The sequence below is a fragment of the Lolium rigidum genome, chromosome 4 (assembly GCF_022539505.1).
Source record: "Lolium rigidum isolate FL_2022 chromosome 4, APGP_CSIRO_Lrig_0.1, whole genome shotgun sequence".
Classification (NCBI taxonomy): Eukaryota; Viridiplantae; Streptophyta; class Magnoliopsida; order Poales; family Poaceae; genus Lolium; species Lolium rigidum.
In genome coordinates, this window is record NC_061511.1 from 143157974 (window position 1) to 143183414 (window position 25441).

The following is a 25441-nucleotide window of genomic DNA, read 5'->3' on the forward strand; positions in this document are numbered from 1 at the left end:
TTCCACGAAGCTTCCGAACACCCGAGAGAGGCCGGAGGGGGCCACCGGGCCCCCGGATGACGAGGCCGGCGCGGCCCTAGGGGGCGCCCCCTAGTGTGTCGTCGCCTCGTCGCCCCTCCGACTCCGCCTCTTCGCCTATATAAAGGTCCACGACCTAAAAACCACGACACGTTCGACGAAACCGGAGAAAACCTTCCGGATCCGCCGTCATCGCGAAGCCAAGATCCGGGGGACAGAGAGTCTCCGTTCCGGCACGCCGCCGGGACGGGGAAGTGCCCCGGAAGGCTCCTCCATCGACACCACCGCCATCTTCATCAACGCTGCTTGTCTCCCATGAGGAGGGAGTAGTTCTCCATCGAGGCTCGGGGCTGTACCGGTAGCTATGTGGTTAATCTCTCTCCTATGTACTTCAATACAATAATCTCATGAGCTGCCTTACATGATTGAGATTCATATGATGATGCTTGTAATCTAGATGTCATTATGCTAGTCAAGTGGATTTTACTTATGTGATCTCCGGAGACTCCTTGTCCCACGTGTGTAAAGGTGACAGAGTGTGTGCACCGTGTGGGTCTCTTAGGCTATATTTCACGTAATACTTATTCACTCGTTATGAATGGCATAGTGAAGTGCTTATTTATATCCCTTTATGATTGCAATGTGTTTTGTATCACAATTTATCCGTGTGCTACTCTAGTGATGTTATTAAAGTAGTTTATTCCTCCCGCACGGTGTAATGGTGACGAGTGTGTGCATCGTGTAGTACTTGGCGTAGGCTATGATTGTGATCTCTTGTAGATTATGAAGTTAACTATTGCTATGATGGTATTGATGTGATCTATGCCTCTTTTCGTAGCGTGAAGGTGACGAGTGTGCATGCTATGTTAGTACTTGGTTTGGTTATGTTGATCTGTCATGCACTCTAAGGTTATTTAAACATGAACATCGAATATTGTGGAGCTTGTTAACTCCGGCATTGAGGGTTCGTGTAATCCTACACAGTTAGTGGTGTTCATCATCCAACGAGAGAGTGTAGAGTCTAGCATCTATTTATTTATTCTGTTATGTGATCAAAGTTGAGAGTGTCCACTAGTGAAAGTATGATCCCTAGGCCTTGTTCCTAAATACTGCTATTGCTGCTTGTTTACTGTTTTACTGCATCTCTATTGTCCGCAATATTACCACCATCAACCACACGCCAGTCCTGGGCAAAGCACTTTTCTGGCGCCGTTACTACTGCTCATATTTATTCATACCACCTGTATTTCACTATCTCTTCGCCGAACTAGTGCACCTATTAGGTGTGTTGGGGACACAAGAGACTTCTTGCTTTGTGGTTGCGGGGTTGCATGAGAGGGATATCTTTGACCTCTTCCTCCCTGAGTTCGATAAACCTTGGGTGATCCACTTAAGGGAAACTTGCTGCTGTTCTACAAACCTCTACTCTTGGAGGCCCAACACTGTCTACAAGAATAGAAGCACCCGTAGACATCACCCGGCTGCCACCGGCTGGTAGGACAAAAGATGTTGTGCAAGTTTCTCATTGCGAGCACGTACGACTAAATATGGAACACATGCCTATTGATTGGTTAGTACTTGGATACCGTTTTATTACTATCTGCAAATGCCCTACCTTGATTGTTACATGAGTTTCTCCCATCCATGCAACGCCCGTTTATCCATCCCTGTGCCTACAGTATTTTAATCCTGCTGTTTACTATAATCACTACTGCTGTCTTTGTTACACCGCTGGCGATATTTCACTATCGCTACGGCCTATAAAGCTGTTACTACTCGATAAACTCTTGCGAGCAAGTCCGTTTCCAGGTGCAGCTGAATTGACAACTCCACTGTTAAGGCTTACAAATATTCATTGGCTCCCCTTGTGTCGAATCAATAAATTGGGTTTTACTTCCCTCGAAGACTGTTGCGATCCCCTATACTTGTGGATCATCAATGAACAAGTCTCTATACGGCTTGAAACAGTCGGGACGGATGTGGTACAACCGACTTAGTGAGTTCCTTCTTTGCAAGGGTTACTCCAATAGTGATGACTACCGATGTGTCTTCATCAAGAAGTCATCTTCAGGATTTTGCATCATTTCAGTGTACGTCGATGATCTCAACATCATTGGCAACACACAAGATATTGATGAAGCACGCAATCATCTAAAGACAGAATTTGAGATGAAGGATTTGGGTCAAACCAAATTTTGCTTGGGTCTCCAACTCGAGCACCATCCCTCAGGAATAATGGTACACCAAGCTGCCTATATCCAGAAAATATTGGAGAAATTCAATATGGACAAATCCTATTCATCTAAAACTCCCATGGTGGTTCGTTCTCTAGACGTAGAGAAAGATCCGTTCAGGCCAAGGGATGATGGAGAAGAGATCTTGGGACCCGAGGTTCCATATCTTAGTGCCATTGGAGCGCTGATGTATCTTGCAAATTGTACGAGACCTGACCTCGCATTTGCAGTGAATCTACTTGCTAGACACAACGCAACTGCCACCAAACGCCATTGGTCGGGAGTCAAGAATGTCTTTCGATATCTCCAAGGCACAAAGGATCTTGGCCTATTCTTTCAGTTTCAGAGAAATATGGACACCAATATGATTGGATACACATATGCTGGCTATTTATCAGATCCCCATAATGCCAGATCGCAGACCGGCTTTGTGTTCCTACATGGTGGAACTGCTATATCATGGAAGTCTTCGAAACAGACTCTGGTTGCAACGTCTACCAATCATTCTGAAATAATTGCATTATATGAGGCATCACGTGAATGCGTGTGGCTTCGCAGGATGATAAACCACATACAACATTCATGTGGAATTGGTTCTGTCGAATCACCTACCATTATCTACGAAGATAATGCAGCTTGTGTTGCATAGATGCAAACAGGATACGTCAAGAGCAATATCACTAAGCATATTGCCCCTAAGTTATTTTATCCCCATGACTCCAAAAGAGTGGGGAAATAAACATCTTGCAAGTCAAATCATGCGATAACCTCGCTGATCTATTACGAAGTCTCTACCAACTTCAACATTTCAGAAATATATTCATGGAATTGGTATGCGACGGCTTCGAAATTTGCAAGAATCAGGGGGAGTATCTTCCTGAACTATTCCTATTCAAAGCATCATGTTATACTCTTTTTCCCTTAATGAGTTTACTTTCCAGGTTCTCATTAAGGTTTGTAATGAGGTAATATCAACATAAGATCATATGTCATACTATCCCTTTTCCCCACCGGGGTTTTTAGGAAAGTATACATGACATATATTATTCTCTAAACTCTATGGTTTTTTCCCTTTTATAAGGTTTTCTCATATCGAGTTAACAAAGAGGCAATGCTAATTATATGTTGTATCATTTTCTCCTTATTTTCCCAATGGGTTTGAAGGAGTTTTAACAACATATACTACACTACTCCTCATATTTTTCCCACAGGGTTTTTGGAGGACTCCTCATATTTTTCCCACGAGGTTTTTGGAGGAGACTTAATCAAGATGATGGATCCTTATGCAATGAAGAGGTGATTAGGGGGAGTATTAAGAATAATTAATTGCGTGTTAATTAGGAGATAATCCCCGCACTTGTAAACCGTCGTAGCGGTTGGGCCTGGAGAGTTGCCTCCAGGAAACCGACCTTAGTTACCGCCTTTGTAAGCAGACGCATCTCTTGATGCCGTCTCTTGATGTACTATTTAAGGATCCAATCCTCAATGAATAAACATAGTTGAATCATTTCTTCAATCTCTCGATCTATCGAATAAACCTGCCAGTCAGCGTCTGCAACTGCAATGCATGCATGCGTGTGTGAGATGTGGCAGAGGTCTCTCAACCTCAGTCTTCTTCACCACTCCATCTCCCCTCGACGTGAGAACGGAAAAGAAATGGTTTTCCTTTCTGAGGCTCCAACGGTTCATGTCTCTTTCCCTCGTTGCCCTCGTGGCCACCGTAACCTCATAACCCGGAAGCGCCGCTCCTTTTCAACCTTGCGGTCGTGGACATACAGTGAAAATTGGCGCGAGATGCTTGGCGTGAGGAGGGCCACATGGGTGGCGGACTGGCGGCTAATCAAGGCCGAGACGATCGAGCTGAGCTATCCGTGCTGCTGCGAGGGTGGCAAATAGTGATCGATAATGATGCTGCCATCGCCGCGATCATTTCGGTTATTCTTGTTCCGGCGAGGAGGCATGCATCTCGGTGATTCAATTTGTTGGGGCTCAAAGCAGGAAGCCGACGGATGGTGATTGCGACCATGCTTCTCAGAGAAATGGACTATACAACCGTTAGATATTAGACGGAGGTTCGTGCATATTCTTTTTCCCGCTGTAAAAATACTATTAAATACGCTCTGACGGGATCCAAACCTTGCACCTGTGGGAAGCATGGTAGCACACAACCTTCTTAACCAACTTGTCGAAGATCGCTTGGTGTAAGAACTAGATATGAACTAATTTTGTACTATATTATGTACAATAGCTATAATATTTATCCTTTTTTGTACCTTTAAAACCAACAGTTGAATTAGTGGGGGTTTGACCAGTAAATCGCGAACCCCGAGGCCTATCGTTGATCTGTTTATTACAGAGAGCAATATTATCATTATTTATTAGAGTTGCAATGAACATTGTGACTGAGATTTTTTCTAATTGTGTGGGGTTGCCACCGATTTTTTTTGTTGCAATTGAAACTTTTTCCAATTGTAAGTATTGTTGCAAATGAGGTTTTTTTTTGTAGTTGCAAGTGGAGTTGTAACTGAGAATTTTATTTGGTTGCAGGTGTGGTTGCAACCGGTATTTTCTCCAGTTGCAAGTATAGTCGCAACTAAGAATTTTTCAGTTACAACCATGGTTGCAACTGAGACTTTCTCCGGTTGCAAGGGTAGTTGCAACTAATATTTGTTCCGAGATTTTGTCCAGTTACAAATGTGGTTGCAACTGAGACTTTCTGCAGTCACGAGTGTGGTTGCAACTGAGAATTTTCAAGTTGCAAATGAGTTGCAACCGAGAATATTTTAAAATGTAGAAGTTATGAAAATGTTATCATTTTTTTCTTGTGTGATTTTATTTTACCGAATATGACAAATAGAAAATTTAACTTACTTTTCTAATGTTTAGATTGTAAAAAACAAAAAACTAAACATAGAAAACAACTATAAAAGGTGCTGACATCATTCTACTGAGCTCTAAGCTTATTCTCAGTAGAGTGAGCCTTAGAAAGATCGTATTAGTAATAGGTTCTTGGTTAGCTAAGAGCATTTTTGAAAGTGCATGGAGCCCCCATGTGTGGTTTTGGTAATTAATGACAATTCCTATGGACTAATGTTTGCATTGAGTTATATTTGTAGGAGGTGTCCATATACAATGCTTGAAACATATGTTGGCTTCAAGATTGCAATAAGAAGAAATTGATGAAGGATATCAAGTGCCAAGTATGTCTTGAAGATGAAGTGAGCCCTCAAAGTTAACTTCAAGACATCAATGAAATGAAGTGCAAGTTCAAGATGAGCCAACTCGAAGAGATCATATGCTTGAAGCTTGCCATCCATATGGTGATCATGGATATGTGAAGATGCGCCTAAGAAGAAGCTCTCCCATAGTGGAGTATGGGGGAGCATTTTGCATGACTTCATCAAGAAAGAACAATCAAGAAAGATGTTCCATCTTGTTGCGGTCAAGACCATCATCATCAAGCTCAAGTGAAATGCGCAAGGTTAAGGTTTGCTCTTGATAGGGTTTCTTTCTTACCGGTCTCATGGTGTAGTTGGAGACCGGTTTATAGTTTAATTTCCGTACTATCAAGAGGGCTCTCGAGTGAGTAACTCGATCGTATCCTTCGGAGAGCTCAAACCTTTGCATCCTTGCATCATCTTTCTTGGTTGTTATTTGGATCTTATCCATGTGATGTTTTAGAGATTGTGCTTATTCTCATGATAAGCTCTAGTTCATTGAAACGGATTTCGCATAGATCACCTGTTGCGTTTTCGAGTTTGGTGATTTTCTCGGTTTCTCATGTTGAGGTGTTGCACCTCTAAATATAATAGAAAATCACCCCCACTGGTTTCCATATTTTCACTCTATTGGGTAAGCTCTTGTCGTCCTCTTTCCAACAAAATTGATTTCACTCTATTCGGAGCTACCAATCTTAAGTTTTGGTTTTTACAAGGTAGCAGGTCTATCACCAGGCCGGATTTTCCGGGCCGAATATTTGCAAAATATTCGGGCCCTGAAATTTGGCTAAGGACTTTCTGACGAGCTGCTCAGTAGTCCCCTGGATCGAGGCCGGACTTTTGCACGGATTTTTCCTGAAGCCGGATTTTCCGGGGGGGGGTGGATTATCCGGCCACTAGTTGGACCGGATTATCCGCCCCCAAATATCCTGCAACGGCTCGATTTTCTTGGGGGTATAAATACCCCCCCTTCTTCCTCCTTGGGCGGTTGCTCCTCACACACTCTCTCTCCTCCTCTATTGTTGGTCTTGAGAAGCTTTCCCTTTCTCTCTATCCTTCCATGATCATTGCCCCTTTTTTGAGGGAAAAGAGAGAGGAGATCTAGATCCACACTTTGACCAAACCATATCATCTCTTTGTGAGTGAATCTTTGGGATCTAGATCTTGGAGAATTTTGTGTTCTCCTCTTTGTTCTTCCTCTCTTATTCCCCCAATAGTTTTTGTAGCTTTGTTGGAATTTGAGAGAGAAGGACTTGAGCATCTTTGTGGTGTTCTTGCCATTGCATTTGGTGCATAGGTTTGAGTTCTCCATGGTGATTCGTGGTGGTGAAAGCAAGAAGGTTGTTACTCTTGGGTTCTTGGAACCCTAGACAGATTCTAGGCCTTTGTGGTGATTTTTTGGGAGCCTCCAATTAAGTTGTGGATGTGTGCCCCAATCTTTGTGTAAGACCTGGTTTCCGCCTCGAAGGAAATCCCTTAGTGGAACTGTGACCTAGGCCTTTGTGGCGAGGGTCACCGGAGAATAAGGTGAGGCGCCTTCGTGGCGTTTGGTGTGTGGTGTGAGTACTGCATCTTGGGGTGAGGCCTTTGTGGCGTTGGTGTGCATCGAGCAACCACACCTCAACGTGAGGCCTCTTGTGGCGTTCGGGAGCACTAAGCCACCGCACCTCTCCAAGAAGATTAGCACTCGCAAGAGTGTGAACTTCGGGATAAATCATCGTCTCCCGCGTGCCTCGGTTATCTCTATACCCGAGCTCTTTACTTATGCACTTTACTTTGTGATAGCCATCGTGCTTGAAATTATATATCTTGCTATCACATAGTTGCTTGTATTGCTTAGCATAAGTTGTTGGTGCACATAGGTGAACCATAGTATATAGGCTTTGGGCTTGACAAACTAAACGCAAGTTTTATTCCGCATTTGTTATACCCATCTCGTAAAAGTTTTAAACCGCCAATTCACCCCCCCCCTCTAGGCGACATCCGTGATCTTTCAGTCTTAAATAGATGGTGCAAAATAGCGCACTTCAAACATGTGTTTTATAATTTTTTACGTCACAAAAAAGTGAGTTTTATGTCATAGTTTAAGTTTTTTTTTGCTTTGCAAGATGATGTAAAATAAGATACCGCTGCCACACTAAATGATGTAAAATAGGACACAAGTGCAGGCGAAGACTTCATAATTTTAACTATGAAAGAGCATAAACATATGAGCAACAGACTGTGGATTTCCCCACTATGTATTTTTTATTTAATTTAATTGAAAAGAAAGTTTACAAAATGATAGTTTCTTGTGAAGAGCAACTAACAGAGGACACAAACCTAGAAACATCTATCTAAAATTTGCTACCCAATCAGTTATCTCTACTATATTAAAGGGCGCCGCTAGGAATCGGCATCCGATATAGGCTTCCCATCGGACCAGCGGCTGGCCGTACGATTGGAAGTGGACTGAACGTTCAGATGCAATGGGCGCGTGATTGCAGTAAATTAACCGCTGATTTTTAGGAAACTGGGTGCATGCACTGAATCCCACCCGGTAGTCCAACGTGGCTTGACTTCTTCAGCTGACAACTCCTAATTGCTAATTTTTAGGAAACTAGCTGCTGGCCTTGAGGAAAGTGATTAACTAGTCTAGCTCGGTTACCTTATAAAGCATTTTTTTTCAGAGGTTATTCTACTTTGCATCTTAGGAACTGAAGTTTGCTTCGAACAAAACAAAATTTTGCTTCTGCTCCACTTTCACATAAATATTCGAACTTTGCTTCTTTACACGTACCAAAATATAAGCTTCAAACACATGAAATTCCCGTTTCCATACACCAGACAAATTGCTTCCATGTGAATCAATTACACAAATATCCATATACTTTGCTTCCTTCCGAAACACAATTAGATTCCAAAAAAAACTTACTTTGCTTCCTTCTTAAGCATATTTTATTCCCAAAATCTTGCTTCGAAGTGAATGAAGCGAGCTCAAGATTAACACAAATGTGTTTCTTATGTAGGGGACACTTATTTCAAAAATATCACATTAATGCTTCCATCGACAACAAAATTGCTTCCATCAAAATAGGATTTCCCCCCTTCTAGATCAGTATGAGTGTATGACCATCGTCATAGATGATTTGCATGTGCTTCAAACAAAATGGATAGTGTTTCGAAACAATTTAAATATTGCTTCTATGACCATGGTCAGAGATAGTTTACACGTGCTTCAAACAAAATGGATAGTGTTTCAAAACAATATAAAGTTTGCTTCTATGAGCAAATTCGATAGATCAGTATGACCAACGTCACAGATAATTTACATGTGCTTCAAACAAAATGGATAGTGTTTCGAAACAATTTAAATTTTGCTTCTATGAACAAACTGGAAAATATACAGTTTTTCCCGTGTTAACGGAGTGCCGGTCGTCAGCATGTTGTCAAGACTACAATTGTCCACATCATGCATAGAGGATTACAATTGTCAATACACAATTGCCCACATCAGCTATGTTGACGTAGTAGCCGATTCTCGTCGTCACGACAGTCGAACAACCAAGCGATGACACACAAGCTCGGCGAAGTTTGATTCACGACATGAAGCATCTAATTTGTAGTATAACAAGTTAACATCAAAGAACCTAGCGTTGCTTCTTTAGCAACTAGCGGAGCTGACGATGGAGATTGGAGGGCATGTGAGCTTTCATCTACAGAATAGTGAAGAGACATGCAGTCAGGTCAGATCAATTTTATAAGAGGAAATGTGGATATAATACGGAAGAATGAAATTCGTGCTATTAACATAACTAAGCATGGAAAATTCAAATTGGAAATTAGCAATTCTTTACTATGAACATACTTGGGTATCAACTGTGTGATGTACAAACCGAGTGGTACAAACCAAAAGTATCAATGGAATTACACGCTGGGACATGCATGCAGGCTGCCACGCATGGGGCCATGCACGCTAGGACGTGGAGGTTCTGCAGCAACCCTGCCACCCTTGTGATCTTCCCAGCCGCCTGGAGTGGCCAGCCTTCGCTGGTGAAAGGCATCGTGTACACCAGGGTCGGCGACGGCACTGCAGCGTGTTACTCGGCTTGGTGGAGAGCAGCGGCGCGTAGTGCTGGAGGAGGCGTATCGGGGAGCGGAGGGAAAGCGTAGTCGCCGTGGAAGGAGCCCCCGGTCCGCTGCTTTGGCCCCGGTGTGTAGCCTGGCTTACCCGGCTAAAGCCGCCGCCACCGACCTAGTGCACTGGCCGCCGACGGTCAGGGCGATCCCAACGAGGATTTCCCCCGGCGGAACGATGTGTGTGCCCACACAAGATGCAGGAAGAAGCTCGGGTATCGGCGTCCGATTTGATGGTGCGGCGCGGCGGAGCGAGCTGAGGTGCGCTGGGAGACGATAATCGCTGTCCACGGATCTGGAAAGAAACGCCGTTAGCAGACGTAATTTTCGGAATTTAGATGGGGAAAGGTCGGATTTAATGGGCCAGATTTCACGGGCCAGAATTTATTTCTAGGGAGAAAAAGGAATCTCAGACCGAGCGATGGAAACAAGATCGACGGCCTAGCTTGGGTCCGATCGGTTGTTTCCCATCGGACTAGGAGACATAGTGTTTACCGAGGTGGTGTCCCATGGTACGTCCGAGCCTCCCACCTCGAATCGTGCGCAATTTCGTCCCCGTCAAAAAGAAAACAAACTACCAGACACGTTTTCCCTAGGAAAAAACTTCCACGCACGATCTCAGTTCGTGCGCCGCCCCAATCCCCCGGGGAATCTATCGCCGCCTCCACAGCTCCCGGCGCCCGTCGCTTCTCCCATACCGCGACACGCTGGCTCCCAACCTCATAGCCGTCTGAGTTCCGACCATTCTCCAGAAGGCCATGTAAGTCCAGGCGTATCCGTAGACGCAGGCGCGGCGACATCTGCCGACACGACAGACTGGTTGTAGGCACATGGGCCGCCGGACCAGCGCGGACGAGCCACCAGCTGGGGAACAGGAAGGACATGACGACGAAGATTTGGTGGTTGCGGGCGCTTGTGGTGGATACAACGGAGACTGTCGCCTCTGTGATTTGCTACGGGCGGTAGAGGTGGAGACGCGAGGAGGCCACCACGATGGCGATTTGGCAGAGGTGGAGACATGGGAGGCTATGGCGGCCCAGCGACGGCGGAGATTTCCGTGTTGGCTGTCTCATGGGCACTGGCTCCTTCGGGGAGATCTACCATGGTTCCTCCCGGCGACATGTCTGATCGATTTGTGTTTTGTTTCTTTGCACCAGCAGTTAGCTAAACCGATCAACTGATGTTGTAATTCTTTTTATTTTTTTGAGAAAAACTTCTGTTGTATTTCTGTACGTCTACAGGCACCAACATCCAGAACAAAGAGGAGGTCGCCATCAAGCTTGTGAGTTCCTCCATCCATCACTTCCCGCCTCACACCTCAATGCGCCTTGTGAATTTGTGATAAATGTTCTTATCGATTGCTTCACACTGCTTAATAGGTATCTCTGAAAGCAAGGTTCCCTCAGCTGATCTACGAGTCAGGAAGCTCTGAGGGGAAAGTAATCATACAATTTTTTCACTCTTGTCATATCCAATTAATCTCGTTGTTCTCATTTTCAAGCAGTAGTTCTCCTTTGTTTCCATAGCTGAGATTCCAAATGTCAGGTGTTTTGGCATAGAGGATGATTACAGCCTCCTGTTGATGGACCTGTTGGGGCCGAACCTCGAAGATCTATTTGACTCCTGAGTTATCCCTGAATACTGTTCTGATGCTCGCCCCTGCCCTCCAAGAGCTCTACCAACCTGTGTTTCCTATCTCAGTTTGGGAGGGGCTGCATCGGCAGGACGGCGAGGTGTAGACGACCGCCAATGGAGATGAGAGGAGGGGAGAGGGTGCAGTGATCCAGTGACAGGATGTAGTGGATTTTGTCATCTGGTTGCTGATCTGGAGGATCTGCTGAGCAGCAGCACACTGGTGGTTCGTCAGGTTCTTAATTCATGGCTCCTCTTGTCCTTCAGAATTTGTTTCTGACCCTCCACAAAGAAAGTACATTGCACTGTCAGCTGCTTTTGACTTGCAGTGCTTGGGTGGTATTCTATAGAGCTTTTGTAATAACAATCTGTGTCGACCAAGTAGCTGGATTACTGGAATGCCTTGTGATTTTAGTCGGTTGGAGTAGTAGGGAACTTACATTTAAACTACGAAATTGCTCCTGGATAAAGGGACATCACACTGTCTAAAAACACAATGCCTCTACTCGTTAGAATGATGGTATCTAAAAATACTGGCTCAAACCAAAATTTTGAATTTTAGATTAAATACATCATCAAAAGATAGTTAAGTTTATGAATATGAATAGCACAATACATCAAGGTTTTATATACGGACTTTATCTGAGCAGTCAAGACAAATGAGACTCAGTAGTGAATTTACACCTGTAGCTACAAGAAACAATAGTGACAAGTTTGCAGATTGCTAAAAGGTATATATACACTCACCTTAATTTTCTAAATCATTTCCTTAACAAAACCATGCATCTATGTGTTCATTTTTGAATTAAGCTAGCTGATAACTTTTAAAACATGGTCTGTTGGTTGGGCTATTCATCTATTGACTTCGAAACAAATACTATCTCTTTTGGGTTTACAATGATCTTGGAGCAGTGTAGAGATATGAGACTAGATTAAAAATATGGGTCTATGAGTGAGACAGAGAGAATTGCATATATATGCCAAATAACGAAAATTACAATGCGATATACTATTAAGTTAACTCTCATTGTCTAATACAAGCCTAATTTACTTTAAAATAAAATGCCCTTCTAATAACATTGATGTTTGGTTTATATCATAACAACGTTCGGAATACGGGCTTAATCCATGAACATGGAGTAATAAGATGGGCGAGTGATAATGTGATGAACAATAGGAAGGGCAATGAGAAAGGGTGGAGAAGGAATAGGGGAGGGATAATATTCATGATTCCGCGGTGGCCAAGATCCACGTCGGAATGAAACGCCGTCGCCACCTCCCACACGATTGATCCCCCACCCGCCACCATCCTATCATCGTACACGCATCCCATCCATGTGACTTTTCCTACGCTAGGATCGAGCGTACCGTCCAATACGACGCTACTCCCCGGATCGCCTTACACGCCGTCGTCCTCGCGCTACCGCTGCCACCGCTGATCATGGAGCTGGAGCAGCTGCCAATGACGCATCTGTCGTCCACGGCGCCGCCACCGCTGCCGACCTAGAGGTGCCTGCCCTGTCCCTTGCAATTTGCTGGTCCTTCTATGGTTTGTGGATCTCGAAAGAAAGTGACATATGTAGATCAATTGACCGCAATGTGTCGTTAGTCCCCTTATTACATAGCAGTAGTACTGGAGATGTGGTGCTCTGTTCTTGTATGTTGCCATCTTTAGTTCCTTACTTTGTAAGGCTCATATGCATGTGTTTTAGACTTAGCTTTGTGCATCATCTTACACTGAATTGGTCTAACGCTGATGAAACCAATAAAGTAAATGCACTAATATATGTTCGTTTGTCATGCTTAATATACAGGAGGCACCAGCTGGATTTTTTGTGACAGAGCAGCGAGATATAGATGGAAATGGCTCAGCTGCCTAATGGTTTCCTTCTCTCTACTTTTCATTTTGACTGTCCTTCATCCAAGCATAAGTTCAGTTTCGTTTGTTAAAGCCGGCTACAAGTTGCATCTATATTTGCCTCACTTTCTGATACATGGGTCCTTAGAGAAAATTGATCCCTTACCTAGCTACAGAAATAGTGTAACTGTACGCAGTGAAACAAAATTTTAATCGGTTACCTAGACTGAAGGCCAGCTGTACAAAGTTCAATGGTGAAATCTCGGTATGTCAAAATGCCAAGTTCTACAAGGAAAGAGGTAATTACATGATGTTATCTGAATTCCAAGTACCTCATTTAACGGGTATATTCTTTTGTAAATTTATTCATTTTTCTAAATTTCTTCGCTGAATGTCCAGTACAACATAAACCCCAGATTCGCTTAGTTTGGTATTGAGACTATGTGCAGTGCAGTTTACCTAACGGACTTGCCTTCAAAAATCAAGATTGGTGGACTGCAAAGTAATTCACCAAGCTTGGTTAACTAACCAAATGTATTTTTATTTGATCTCAGGCTGCCACATATGTATTAGCAATATATTTTTAGTTTACCTAACGGACTTGCCTTCAAAAAAGGTTGCGTGATACTCCCTCTGTTCCATTCTATAATGCCTATTGTTTTTTGGCACGGAAATTAGCGCAAGAGTATTTTTTACACAGGACCCCTAGCTAAACGATTTGAGATCAACGTAAAATTTGGGAAATCCATATCTTACTAACTTACCATAACAAATTTGGGACCTGAAGGATTTGGGAGCTGAACGGGGAGGGGGTAATTGAAAAAAAGCTAAGCTATAACCTTATATTCTGAAACAAATGCCAAAAATCTATAGGCACTATAGAAAGGAACGGAGGGAGTATGATATTGAACATTATTTTGTGATTGCTCATCTTAGCAAAAAAGTATGTTTGATGCTTTTAGTCATAAAAATACACCCTAATAATTCTAGATATACGGGATTGTTTCTACAAAGAAGTCTCATGGAAGTTGTGTAAACAATGGGTACGGTTGGTGTAAATAAAATTCTTCAGTATTTGCACTTATTTGCATGATCCTCTCTGTCTTCAACCTATCGATGGACATTGGTTTGTACTGCTCTGTTCAAGCATATAAGAGCTATTACGAATAACCTAAGTCATAAAAGGAAGTTTATGAATAAGTTACTCTTTCTTTTTTGAATAACTGGCAGGAGAACTTGCTTTTCTGGCTATTGTATGAAAAATGCTGTCCCTTAAGATGTTCTGTCAGCACTACTCCTGCTAAGTGGTCCTCCTGGCTATCCATGGACGAATTCTGGTACAATTCCTCTTACCACACCTCATTGGGCACTACTCCTTTCAAAGCTCTTTATCGTACAGATCCCCACTATGTGATGCTTTTTCTTCTGCAGTTATTATATTTGCACTTGATTCCGTATTTGCATTGGCTTCCATATTTTCACAGGGTTCTATATTTTGCAGAGGAGTTGTTTCTCAGAATGTGCCCATGTTCCCCCTTATCGTGTTCTTGTCTTGGTAATAAGTTGAAGGAGCAAGTGATTTTCGCATGTATTTTCTTCAGTCCTATTTTTAATGTGCCTAATGAATTTATATAGTGGGCTGGTGGACCGGTAAGATGCAGATCTGTGATTAACTGAATTTGTTTTCAACCTGTGAAGTTGCAGGTGAACTACTGAACTATGCATGCAAGTCATGAGAAGGCTCTGCTCATGATTTCTCTGCTGAAATTTGTACTATCCTTCATGAATTGTATTTTTAATCCCTGGTGTTAAATGATTTGTTCCGCGCTGAATGCAAAATAATATGTAGTTTGGATCTTGTGCATTTTCTTGGTGAAAATTTTATCGTTTCAGATTGTTATGTTAATAAAGTTTGCTGCACAATATTTAGATTGTTATTTTATTATGCTACAGGAAGTCCAACATGTTTTTTTTCTCTTTCATGAGTTGATGCACACAAGCTGCTTGATGAAATAGTTAAAGGAGAGTTCCGGTTTTTATTGCAACTATTAAGTGTTAGATAACATCATAACTTTTGGTAATTTTCTTTTTATATGTTACGTTCTGGCGTAGCACTTTTACATGTGGTTCTTGATCACATATTTTATTCCATTACATTGGTCATAGATTTGATTTGTATCATGATATTACTGTGGAAAACGGTGTGCATTGTGATATGCAAGTAGGCAACTTCTGCTCTGTATACTATCACTTTTGGTGCATAGATATGAGTGACAAGATGGCGATATTGTGTTGGCACTGGGTGACCGTTTTTAAATTTTATGTCAGCTTTTTCAAGCTGATTTTGGCATCAGCACAAGTAATATTTGGTAAGAGTTTGATGATCCAAAGTTTCTATATAACCTAACATACTGGGTTTTGTTCCCTGTGAAGTTGTCATCATATGAGTGAACTGTTCAGGTGAAGTGCCTTGGAAATTTCTGAGCAATATCTCCTTCCTCCCCTCATACATGGCTGATTCACTACATTGACCAAATTATTTCCATCTATCGGTAATGTGCCTTGAGTTTTTTGCACACAACTTTAGATAGTCTCATGTGGTTAGTTTGGCCACATGGTTATATCGATGAAGGACGAGATCCAAAAACAATTGTCGGTTAAGGAATTGAGGGAGAACCGGTGGTTCTATTGTACACTCCTTGTTCATTTTGTTAGTTTGTAAGTATAGAAAGCTACATAGACAAGTGCAGCTATGTAAAACACTGATTTTTTTATATGTGAGATGATATATACATGATTTTTATCTCTTTGTTTATTCGATTTTTCTTTTTTGACCTCAGTGTTTGAGAGATGATTCCAGTACTATATATATTGTTCAAGCTTTCAATAATAACTCTATGTATAGACACAGCGAATATTGATCTATATAAAAGGGGTGACATCTAAAGGGTGAATAATGGTATACATTGTTTTACTTCAGATCGTAGCAGTGGTGGAAATAATAATAGTCGTGGCAACGCACGGGCATTCAACTAGTACCATAATAGGACTTCCTCTTGGCTTTGTGAACTAGAAGGGAAAGTTCATCCTTGAATCAGTTCCGACATATGTAAACACTAGGAATGACTGTCTTGAAGATGAGGTCATTGCGAGTAATCCAGATTGACCACACGATCAACTATCGGCTCCGTAAAGAAGGGTTTGGAGATAGCAAGCTTAAGACTTGATAGTGTTACCTGAAGATCAAACTGACCCAATGCTAGGGGGTCCATAGAGAACAGAAATATTGCCAACAAAGAACAACAAAAGGGCACTGGAAAAACAGATCTGATGCTAACCACACATAACACAAGAATTATCATTCATCATGAAGTTCTTTCTATGAAGCATAGCCTAGTGTTGAGATGATTGTGAATGAGCAGCAAAAAAAACCTTATGCTTTCCACATCCATTGGAGTGCAGGAAGAGAACCCACATTTTCCATGAGAGCTTTATAAATATGAGAAACTTTAATAGATGCATGATTACCCATAATAGTCTAGGAATCAAAGCCATTTGTTCATATGCATTCTTGTAACAGTCTGAAAAAGAGTCAATTGTACCATAGCTTCCTTAGAAACAGGTAGATGAAATAAAACAAAGATATTATTCAAGCTAGCCCCTCTTTAAGAGATATTATTCAAGCTAGCCCCTCTTAGCATAGCAGAAAAGGTGAGGCCAAGTCTCTTGTAAGGGAGCATGTGTCCATTTACCTTGCCAAAGAAGTATAGAGTTTCCTTGAAAAAAAATTACAGACAACAAGATACTTTTTAAGCACTCTCTCCACCAAAATGAGATCTCTCTAGGCGTAGTAGGTGGCAGAGCACAAGGATGCTACAATTGCCGAGCCAACTTAACCCAAGCCAGATAAACAAGATTATAAAATTTGTACAAATGCTTCATCAATGGGCAGTCATTCTGCACAGATATAAGAAAATTATATCTGGGCGGTGCGTGCTCGATTAGCATTGGCCGGCTTTCTTTCTGGTATGAGACCTGTGCTTGGTCAGCTAACGCGTATGATCGAATTGAAGTGAAGGGCCACCTCAGATCCTCCGTACGATCGATCCATGCATGGTTAGCCGCCGGCAGTAGCCGGCAGTAGCCGGCTTGATCGGAGCAGAATCGTGTCCCACTTGGAAACGCCGGGTGGAAATGCAAAATCAAGTTGCTGCTGCAAGTTGCAAAACCCACTAGCTTGGGGTGGAAGATCGATCTAAAGACCTTGCAAATTGCAACTTAAAGCATCTCCCCAAAGCGGGTTCCCTAACAGGTACCCGATCGAGCGTTTGTGGGACGTGTTTTCTTCTTACCGCGTTTGGAGGACGTCGCTCCCCAGTCATGTCCTCCAAACGCCACCACTAAACTTTTTTTAATATTAAAATACTCAGGTTTTTTTTTGCATTTTTATTTCAATAGGGAGAAGGAACATTCCACAAACTAATAATACATAATTGGAAACATGGTTTTACACAAACTAAGACATAGTTTGGAAATGGTTTTCACAAACTAACACATAGTAAAAACATTAGAAAATGAGGAAACCTAACTAGTGGTGGCATCGCAGATTTCGTGTGTTCGTTGCCAAGAAAGAACACTCCTAGGCACTCACAGCCATCCAAACTGGAAAATCCAGCTGGTAATGATAGCCATGTTGGCCCTTTCGAGGGAAAAAAAACATCCAGAAACCTTTGTGCCTATTTTTGTTGCGAAGAAAGAACACTCGGCATGTTCAATCGTCCTCCTCATCGTCGTCGCCGTGATAGTGCCGGCGGCAGCGTGTGTCGTCGAACATATTGACGCTCATATCCGCGTCGCCAAGGTAGGAGAATGTGAGCACGCTGCCGGCTTTGAGGTCGTGGTAGCGCACGAACTTCTCCCAGCCGGTGTGGAGGTACATCTTGCCAAGCCCGTTGAAGAGCACGTCCACCGGCTACCGGAAGCAGTCGCAGCCAGCCTCCCGCAGATGCAGCGCGACCGGCTCGATGCCGGTGACGAACTCGGCGAACTTGTCCGGCAGTCTCTGGATGCCGAGTGGGTCACCCTTGAGGACGACGACGAACTCGAACAACACTTGGTCCTCCACCTGCAGGTCCGACGATGAAGACGACGACGTCGCATGCGACGATGACGGCGCAGGTGACGGCGGCCGTGCAGCTCTGCCGCGGCCACGACCACAACCATGACCGCGACCTCGACCTCGACCTCTGCCTCTACCAGCCATGGCGTCGACTCTTGAGATGGTGGCGGCTAGGGTTGGGTAGAGAGGCGCTAGGGTTTGTGTGTGAGGGACGGTGCGAGAGCGCCCCTTTTTATAGGCCGAAGGTAGGCGGGGAGCGGTGGCGCTCATTAACGCTAGCACGGAGAGCTAGACGCGACGAGACGCTTCGCTGCGCCTCCGCGGAAATTGCACCGTCGCTGCGCGCCAATAACTTCCGTCGCGAGGTAAGCGACGGTTAGGTTAAACTTGAATGTGTCGCTGACACGTCGGTCTCGCCACTCCCTGCCTCGCTTTTCGTTGCGTCCGGCGTGTCCGGAGCGTGCCCTGTGGAGCGGAAACGAGCTCGGGGGTCCGGGCACCGTATTGGACTGCGCCGGATGGAAGGAGGCTTTAGGACACGCGGCTGAGAACGAAATTTTGTCCGACACCACCCAAAATCACTTAGGAACCGCTTTAGAGGACGCGACTGGAGATGCTCTAACTATTTTAGCCGGATGTATATGCATCCTCCGTTGTCTATTTTAGACGGTTCTGTTTTGTGTCTCATGTGCTTGGACCGTATACTCACCAGTCACCCCACTATTAGAGCATCTCCAGCCGCGTCCCCCAAAGGGATTTGGGGCGCGTCGGACCAAAAAACCTTTCCAGCCGCGTCCCCCAAAGCCCATTTTTGTCTGGCGCGGCCCGATACGGTGTCCGGCGCCCCGAGCCCGTCCCCGTCCCACAGGGGACGCACCGGGGACGCCAGACACACCGAAAAGCGAGGCGAGCTCCCACATGTCGGCGACTATTTGCATAAACCGTTGGTTCGCCCCTCTTTTCTCGTCGCTCCTTCCTTCCCGCGCCTCCCACCCCACCGCCGCCGCTGGATTTACCGGCCGTTTGGACGTCTGATCTCTGTTGAGAGTCGGCACCGTTGTCGCGGCTGGGGCTCCCGCGGGTCGTGTCGCTGCTTCGCCAGCGCGTCCCAGAACGCGCCGTCAAATCCGCCCCACCTCCGCGCACAGAAGGTGCTCGACGACTTGCCAGGTAGGCGCGATTGGCCGCCGTTTGTTGCATCGTCTGCATCGACGCAATTTTAACCATTGATTTTGCTTTAGCCATGGACAGCGACGATGAGATGCTTGCCCTGCTGCTGGAGGACGAGCAAGCCTTCGATGATGACCTGCGGGAGCATTTGCTGATCATCGCGTCCCTCCGAGACATGGTTGACGCCGAGGCGGAGAAGAGGAAGAGGTCGCGCCGCGGAGGATCAAGGCCGGGAAGAAGGAAGTCGAAGCCCGGCGAGAGGATGGAGGGGCATGCCATGCTGCACAATGACTACTTCGCCGATGATGCAACACATGCCGACAATTTTCGGCGCCGGTACAGGATGAGCAAGGGGCTGTTCATGAATATCCTCCACGACGTTCGAGAGTTCGACCCCTACTTCAAGCTCAAGCTCGACGCTGTAGGCGTTGTCGGGTTCTCGTCCATTCAGAAGTGCACCGCCGCCATGAGGATGCTTGCATACGGAGCACCTGCCGATACACAGGACGACTACCTTCGCATGAGTGAGTCTACTGCCATTGAGTGCATGTACAAGTTTTGCCGAGCTGTGGTGGGAAAGTTTGGCAAATACTATTTGAGAGGGCTAACTGAGGAAGAGACTGCAAGGATCATGGCACAAAATGCTGCCAGAGGATTCCCTGGAATGCTTGGAAGCATCGATTGCATGCACTGGGCATGGAAGAACTGCCCGTTTGCTTGGCAAGGTATATACAAAGGGTGTCATGGATATTGCAGTGTGGTGCTTGAAGCTGTGGCAGATTATGACCTGTGGATTTGGCATTCTTTCTTTGGCATGGTGGGATCACACAATGACATCAACGTGTTGCAGCAGTCTCCGGTGTTCAGCAGACTAGTGGAAGGGCATGCTCCAACATGCAACTATGAGATCAATGGCCACGAATATACCAAAGGCTATTATCTAGTCGATGGTATATATCCAAAATGGGTCACTTTTGTCAAAACAATCTCGAATCCATCAGGTCTGAAGAATTCCCACTTTGCTACGCGATAGGAGGCTTGCAGAAAGGATGTCGAGCGGGCATTTGGTGTGCTTCAAGCACAATTTGCCAGTACCCTGCTCTAAGCTGGTCTCACGACCAAATGTGGGAGGTGATGCAGGCTTGTGTGATCATGCACAACATGATCATCGAGGATGACCGCAAAAATCATGCTAGGTCACACGTTGGTCCCTATGAGTGTGAAGGCCCTCTTGCGAAGGTTGATCATGAGTTGCCTGCAGATTTTGCTGATTTTCTCGCCATGCACGCAGAGATCCGTGACAACAATGTTCATAAACAACTTCAAGCTGATCTCGTTGAGCATTTGTGGAGGATCAAAGGAAATACCGTGGCACCTTGATCTAGCATCTAGCCATATTTATTATATTTGTTTACTTGTTTGTTGTAATTTAATTTGAAAACAATCCTCGCAAACATTTTTATTCATATGTTATATTTGATAAATGGTTCGGTGTTAAAAAGAAGTACTTTAAATGTTTGGGGGTGGCGTTTGGGGACGCGGCTGGGGAGCGACGTCCCCCAAAGGCGGCACGAACAAAACACGTCCCCAAAGGCGGCACGAACAAAACACGTTCCCCAAACGTTCAATCCGACGCGGTTTGGGGAACGCTTCGGGGGACGCGGCTGGAGATGCTCTTAGTCCTTATCCTAAAGTATCTTCACCGGCAGCTGTAATAGCGTTTTTGTGAGCGATTCACGAGTTTAATGTTTTCGTGCTCTCGGCAATGGTGAATGCATAAAAGTAATGGTGGGCACACCTTCATAACTTTTTTAGTTTTTACTACCTATGTGTGATAAAAATTTACATAAATAACTAAATATAAAATATTTAAAAAAAATCATGGTGGGCTACGCTCACTCGACCATCCTGCTGCGAGAAGGCGGGCGCTTGGAGACACTCATATTGTGTCCTAGGAGCAAAGTGCCGACGCACCTGCCGACCACTATTTCTGAGCGCCTGTGGAGATGGTTTTGCCTTCATAATTCGGTACGATGAAGTACCATTGTTGCTAGTGCCACCTAGTTGCCAGATGCCCAGATTTCAGCGGCAGCTGAGTCGGTCAATTATCGGCATGAAGTATAGATTAACACGTCTGCTTGCTTGGCACAGTGTCAGAAACATTCAGAAGGCACAGGTAACAGGTTGCGGCTGCAACTCGGGAGACGGAAACCACACAGTATCGTTTGGATTCCCGCGATCGCGATGGATCCCTCGGCCGCTGAACTTTTTCCTCGTCGCCTTTGCTTCTCAAGTCGGTGTCGTTAGTTCAGATACAACGCCGCTAGCTGTTGGTCAAAATGTTCGTTGCGGCCGGTGATACGCGTCCAATGATTACACTTGTTCAACGTAAACACCTCCTCATCTCGCCTCGCGCGTGTAAAATAAACAGATACGACGAGGGAGGCCAAACTTATTCTGGTCGACAGCAACGTTTGCCATTTGTAATTTCTTTCTTATCATTCTGTGCTTCGCGCTGAACGGCAGCAGGCAGCCTGCAACGCAAATGCTTCCTTGTCCTGCAACAAGGAGCAGGCCGTGTTAGTTACTTAAGTGAAAGGCTGGCGAGTTACGGAGCTTTCTCCAAGTGCGAAAAGGCTGGGAGACCGCTCCCGCTACACGTTTGCACGTTGAACTGGCAAGGATCGTCTTCCACAACGGGAGTTTTTAATCACGGTATTCTAGGTAGTTTAGTTATGTGGCACTATGTTAAATGAAAAATATGATATACTATTTCTACACGAAGTTATAGGAAAAATATGTTGCTAGTCCAATCCAATGCATACATATTTATAGAATAAATAAATGTAGATATAACTCTTAGATGTTTAATGACATCTTCAGCGGCCCAACTTAAATGGATCAAGGTGGTCCGTTTGTGTCCCACGGACACAGAGAGGGCAAAAACGCATACCAGCGGCCCTATGAAAACGGACCGACATGTTCACGGTAACCCATTTATGGCCCATTTTTGGGCTAGAAATGCGTCGATGCGGACGCGTCGCGAACAATTTTGGTGTTCGCCTGCCGCCTTGCGGCCAATGAGTGTGCCGCATCACTGCGCTGGCTGCATCGACTCTCTTCCTGCGCGTGTTGGTCGCTGCGGCACCATCAGTGACCACACTTCGACTTTGCTAGGCTTGGCAGGTGGCGGTTGGTCTCCAATCTTTTTAAGGGAAGCAACCCTCACATGTCATCGCCCACAACGTGTTCCCTATCGTTGCCACTCCCCTGATCCACATAGCACACACAACACCACGGCTATGGACAAGGGGTGCCCATTCTAGAAGCCCAAGCACGATCAATCGCCCCCCATTGGCGTCGATGTCGCACGGGCATTGTACAACGCCCACGACCCCTGTGTGGGCTGGAGCAACATCTACCAGCCCGATGTCTGTCTCCTTAGCCATCAGAGGGTGCCCATATCGCCGATGCCGCTGTAGGGTTAGGAGCACTGCCAGGAGATTTCTCGTTGGCAGGCCTTTCTACATCCGGATCTCCTCGCGGACCAAACATATGACATCAACTCGCCAATGTAGGACACCTTCGTCCGCCTTGAATGGGAGCCTCTCCATTGATATGGGTTCTTCGGCAACAAAGAGTTGGCTACATAGCTCCCTCGACTCCAAAAATAAAGGTGGTGGAGGAGGACAAGGATGAGCTGCCAGAGCATGTTGACTAGGTCCTGGGTATAGAGGAACGAGATGACATCGCCGACTACCTAGGCTACCTCGCCTACTTGGCGGAGAAAGCCAAGGAAGAGGGCGCCATGGACTAGCTCCCCGTCATGCCGGGAAGGGGGGGGGGGTTGGAAGTTGAGGAGGCCGTCAGGCTCGCCATCAAGGCGTAGGAGGAGCAGGAAACGCCACCGCCACACACGCAACCCCGCTATGTCTTTTCCCTCATGGAGGAAGGGTTGTCCCAGCAAGAGGCCTTTAGGCTCTCCTTGCAGGCATCGAATGCACCGCCACCACCTTGTCCACGAGCGCGCCTGCACCGGCCGCCTCTCCTCCTCCTCCTCCTCCAACGGCGTACCCTTTGTCGTCCTTCTCACCAAACTGGCCATGGGACCGGTCTCCCGCGGCTTCCTTTGCCGTTTCTCCTCCAGTGCCGATATAGTGTTTGGAGACACCATAACCATGTTGGTCGTGGGAGATGCCGGCCTTCATGGACGTCACCAAGGATGAAGACGGCGATCAATAGAATAGGCTAGAGTTCAGCCCGTTTTAGTTGATTTTTTTTTCTGCATTTCAAACTATGTAAATTATGTTTTTTATCAACGAAGATGGTCCAAAAAAAAAGAACGGTGAGCCGCTAAGGCAAGCCCCAACCCAAACGGATAAGAGGCGCTACGACTGATTATGAATTTTTTACCAAGAGACTACGGGAAAAAACCCCCACAACATTTTATTAAAACGCCACCACTTTACAAAAGTTCTAAGATGTATAAAATCATATAAAGAAGAATGTTTACAACATATTTTCAACTCAAGATTTGAAAATTTCAGTATACTTGTCCTTAACCCTATGCACACTAGCAGAATACCCGTGCGTTGCTACGGATTTTAGAAAAAGAAAAGATGGATGGATGATTTTCTCTCGGTGTTCCCTCTTTCTTGACTCTTGTGTACGATGTTATAGGTGCATTGTAACATGTGATATGCTTGAATCTTAAAAAGATATTTCGTGATTGGTAGTGATAAGTCAATACATTAGCATCGATCTTAATTGGTATTTGTTAGAACACAAAATATTGCGTTTCTCCAAACCTTTTCCTCATTTTTTCCTACCTCAAAAGCTACACCATAGTTTTGTTACAATTTATAGATGGAATATATGTGTCATCTTCCTCCTTTTTTTCAAAGAACCATTTTCCTCGTTTGTTTGCATGCATCTTGTCTCCACCTGACTATGGCCAAGCTGTCTTCGCTCTGGTCTTTGGAGCATGGTTTATTTCTTGTTCCTTTTCCTTGTGCATCGCCCCAGGCTCCATTGTTGGTGCACGGTTCTTATCAATGACCTGTGACCTCATCCCGTGTTGCATAGCTTCATCGACATCATAGGGGGAGTGTGTGAGACACAAGAGGAATACGAACTATGGTAAATTGCACAGATGACATCTAATGCAATCCCAGTTGATAACTTTTTATTTACTTTTCTGCACTTTCAGGAGAGACCGCTTATTTCTCGGATATGAACATATGTGCACTTTCCGATGATTTTATTTTTACTAACTCGTTGGTGAAAGTTTGTGGAGAATGCCACAACCTAGACCGATTTCGAAGTCCCGAATTCCCGCAGTGTGGCTGCCAAAACCTGCTCGTGCCATATGCTTTGAGCCTTTGACCGAGCCGCGGTTATGGATCACAAATGTTGTTCGTGCATAATTAAGTAACCTGACTGCCCTCCTTTCTTTGCAGATTATGACCCGATATTAATTTGGCCTTTTTATCTAGCCGGCCGGAGAACCATCTCCTTTTTCCTCCCGTCTCCAAGATTTAAGCAATGCAGAACACGATCTGTACTTCAGTACGCTCTTCAAGTAATGCATAAGAAAACTTAATCCTTCTGTACGTTGTATATGTGAGGCACCGCTTGTCTTTTCCTAGAGTGCATGCGTCTAAGATCTGAACCTTTCTACTCAAGCTGGCAGGGAAAGAGTATAAACTTAGATTTTAAATCCGATGGTTGAACCTGAAGTATACTCTGAATTTATTTTAGGACGGTAACAGTTGGTAGCACCTAGTAGAAATGCATGCACAACAGATGAACCTCAAAGGCAATTGGATTGTATAAGCATTTAGCAGGCCAGCTCACCATTTATTCAATTGTATAAGAAGTGTGATAATCGATTCTTTAGTGCAAAAATCAGGTTCAATAATTTACCACCAGCATACCAGACTTGCAAATTAGAATTCACATCATTCTGAATTTTGCATTCAGCAAGAGATCTTTGCTAATTCTGAAGCTAGCTGGTCAATTGGTCAACTGGCAATCACGTATTTTGGTTGCTGCCATCATAGTTCACAGGGTACCA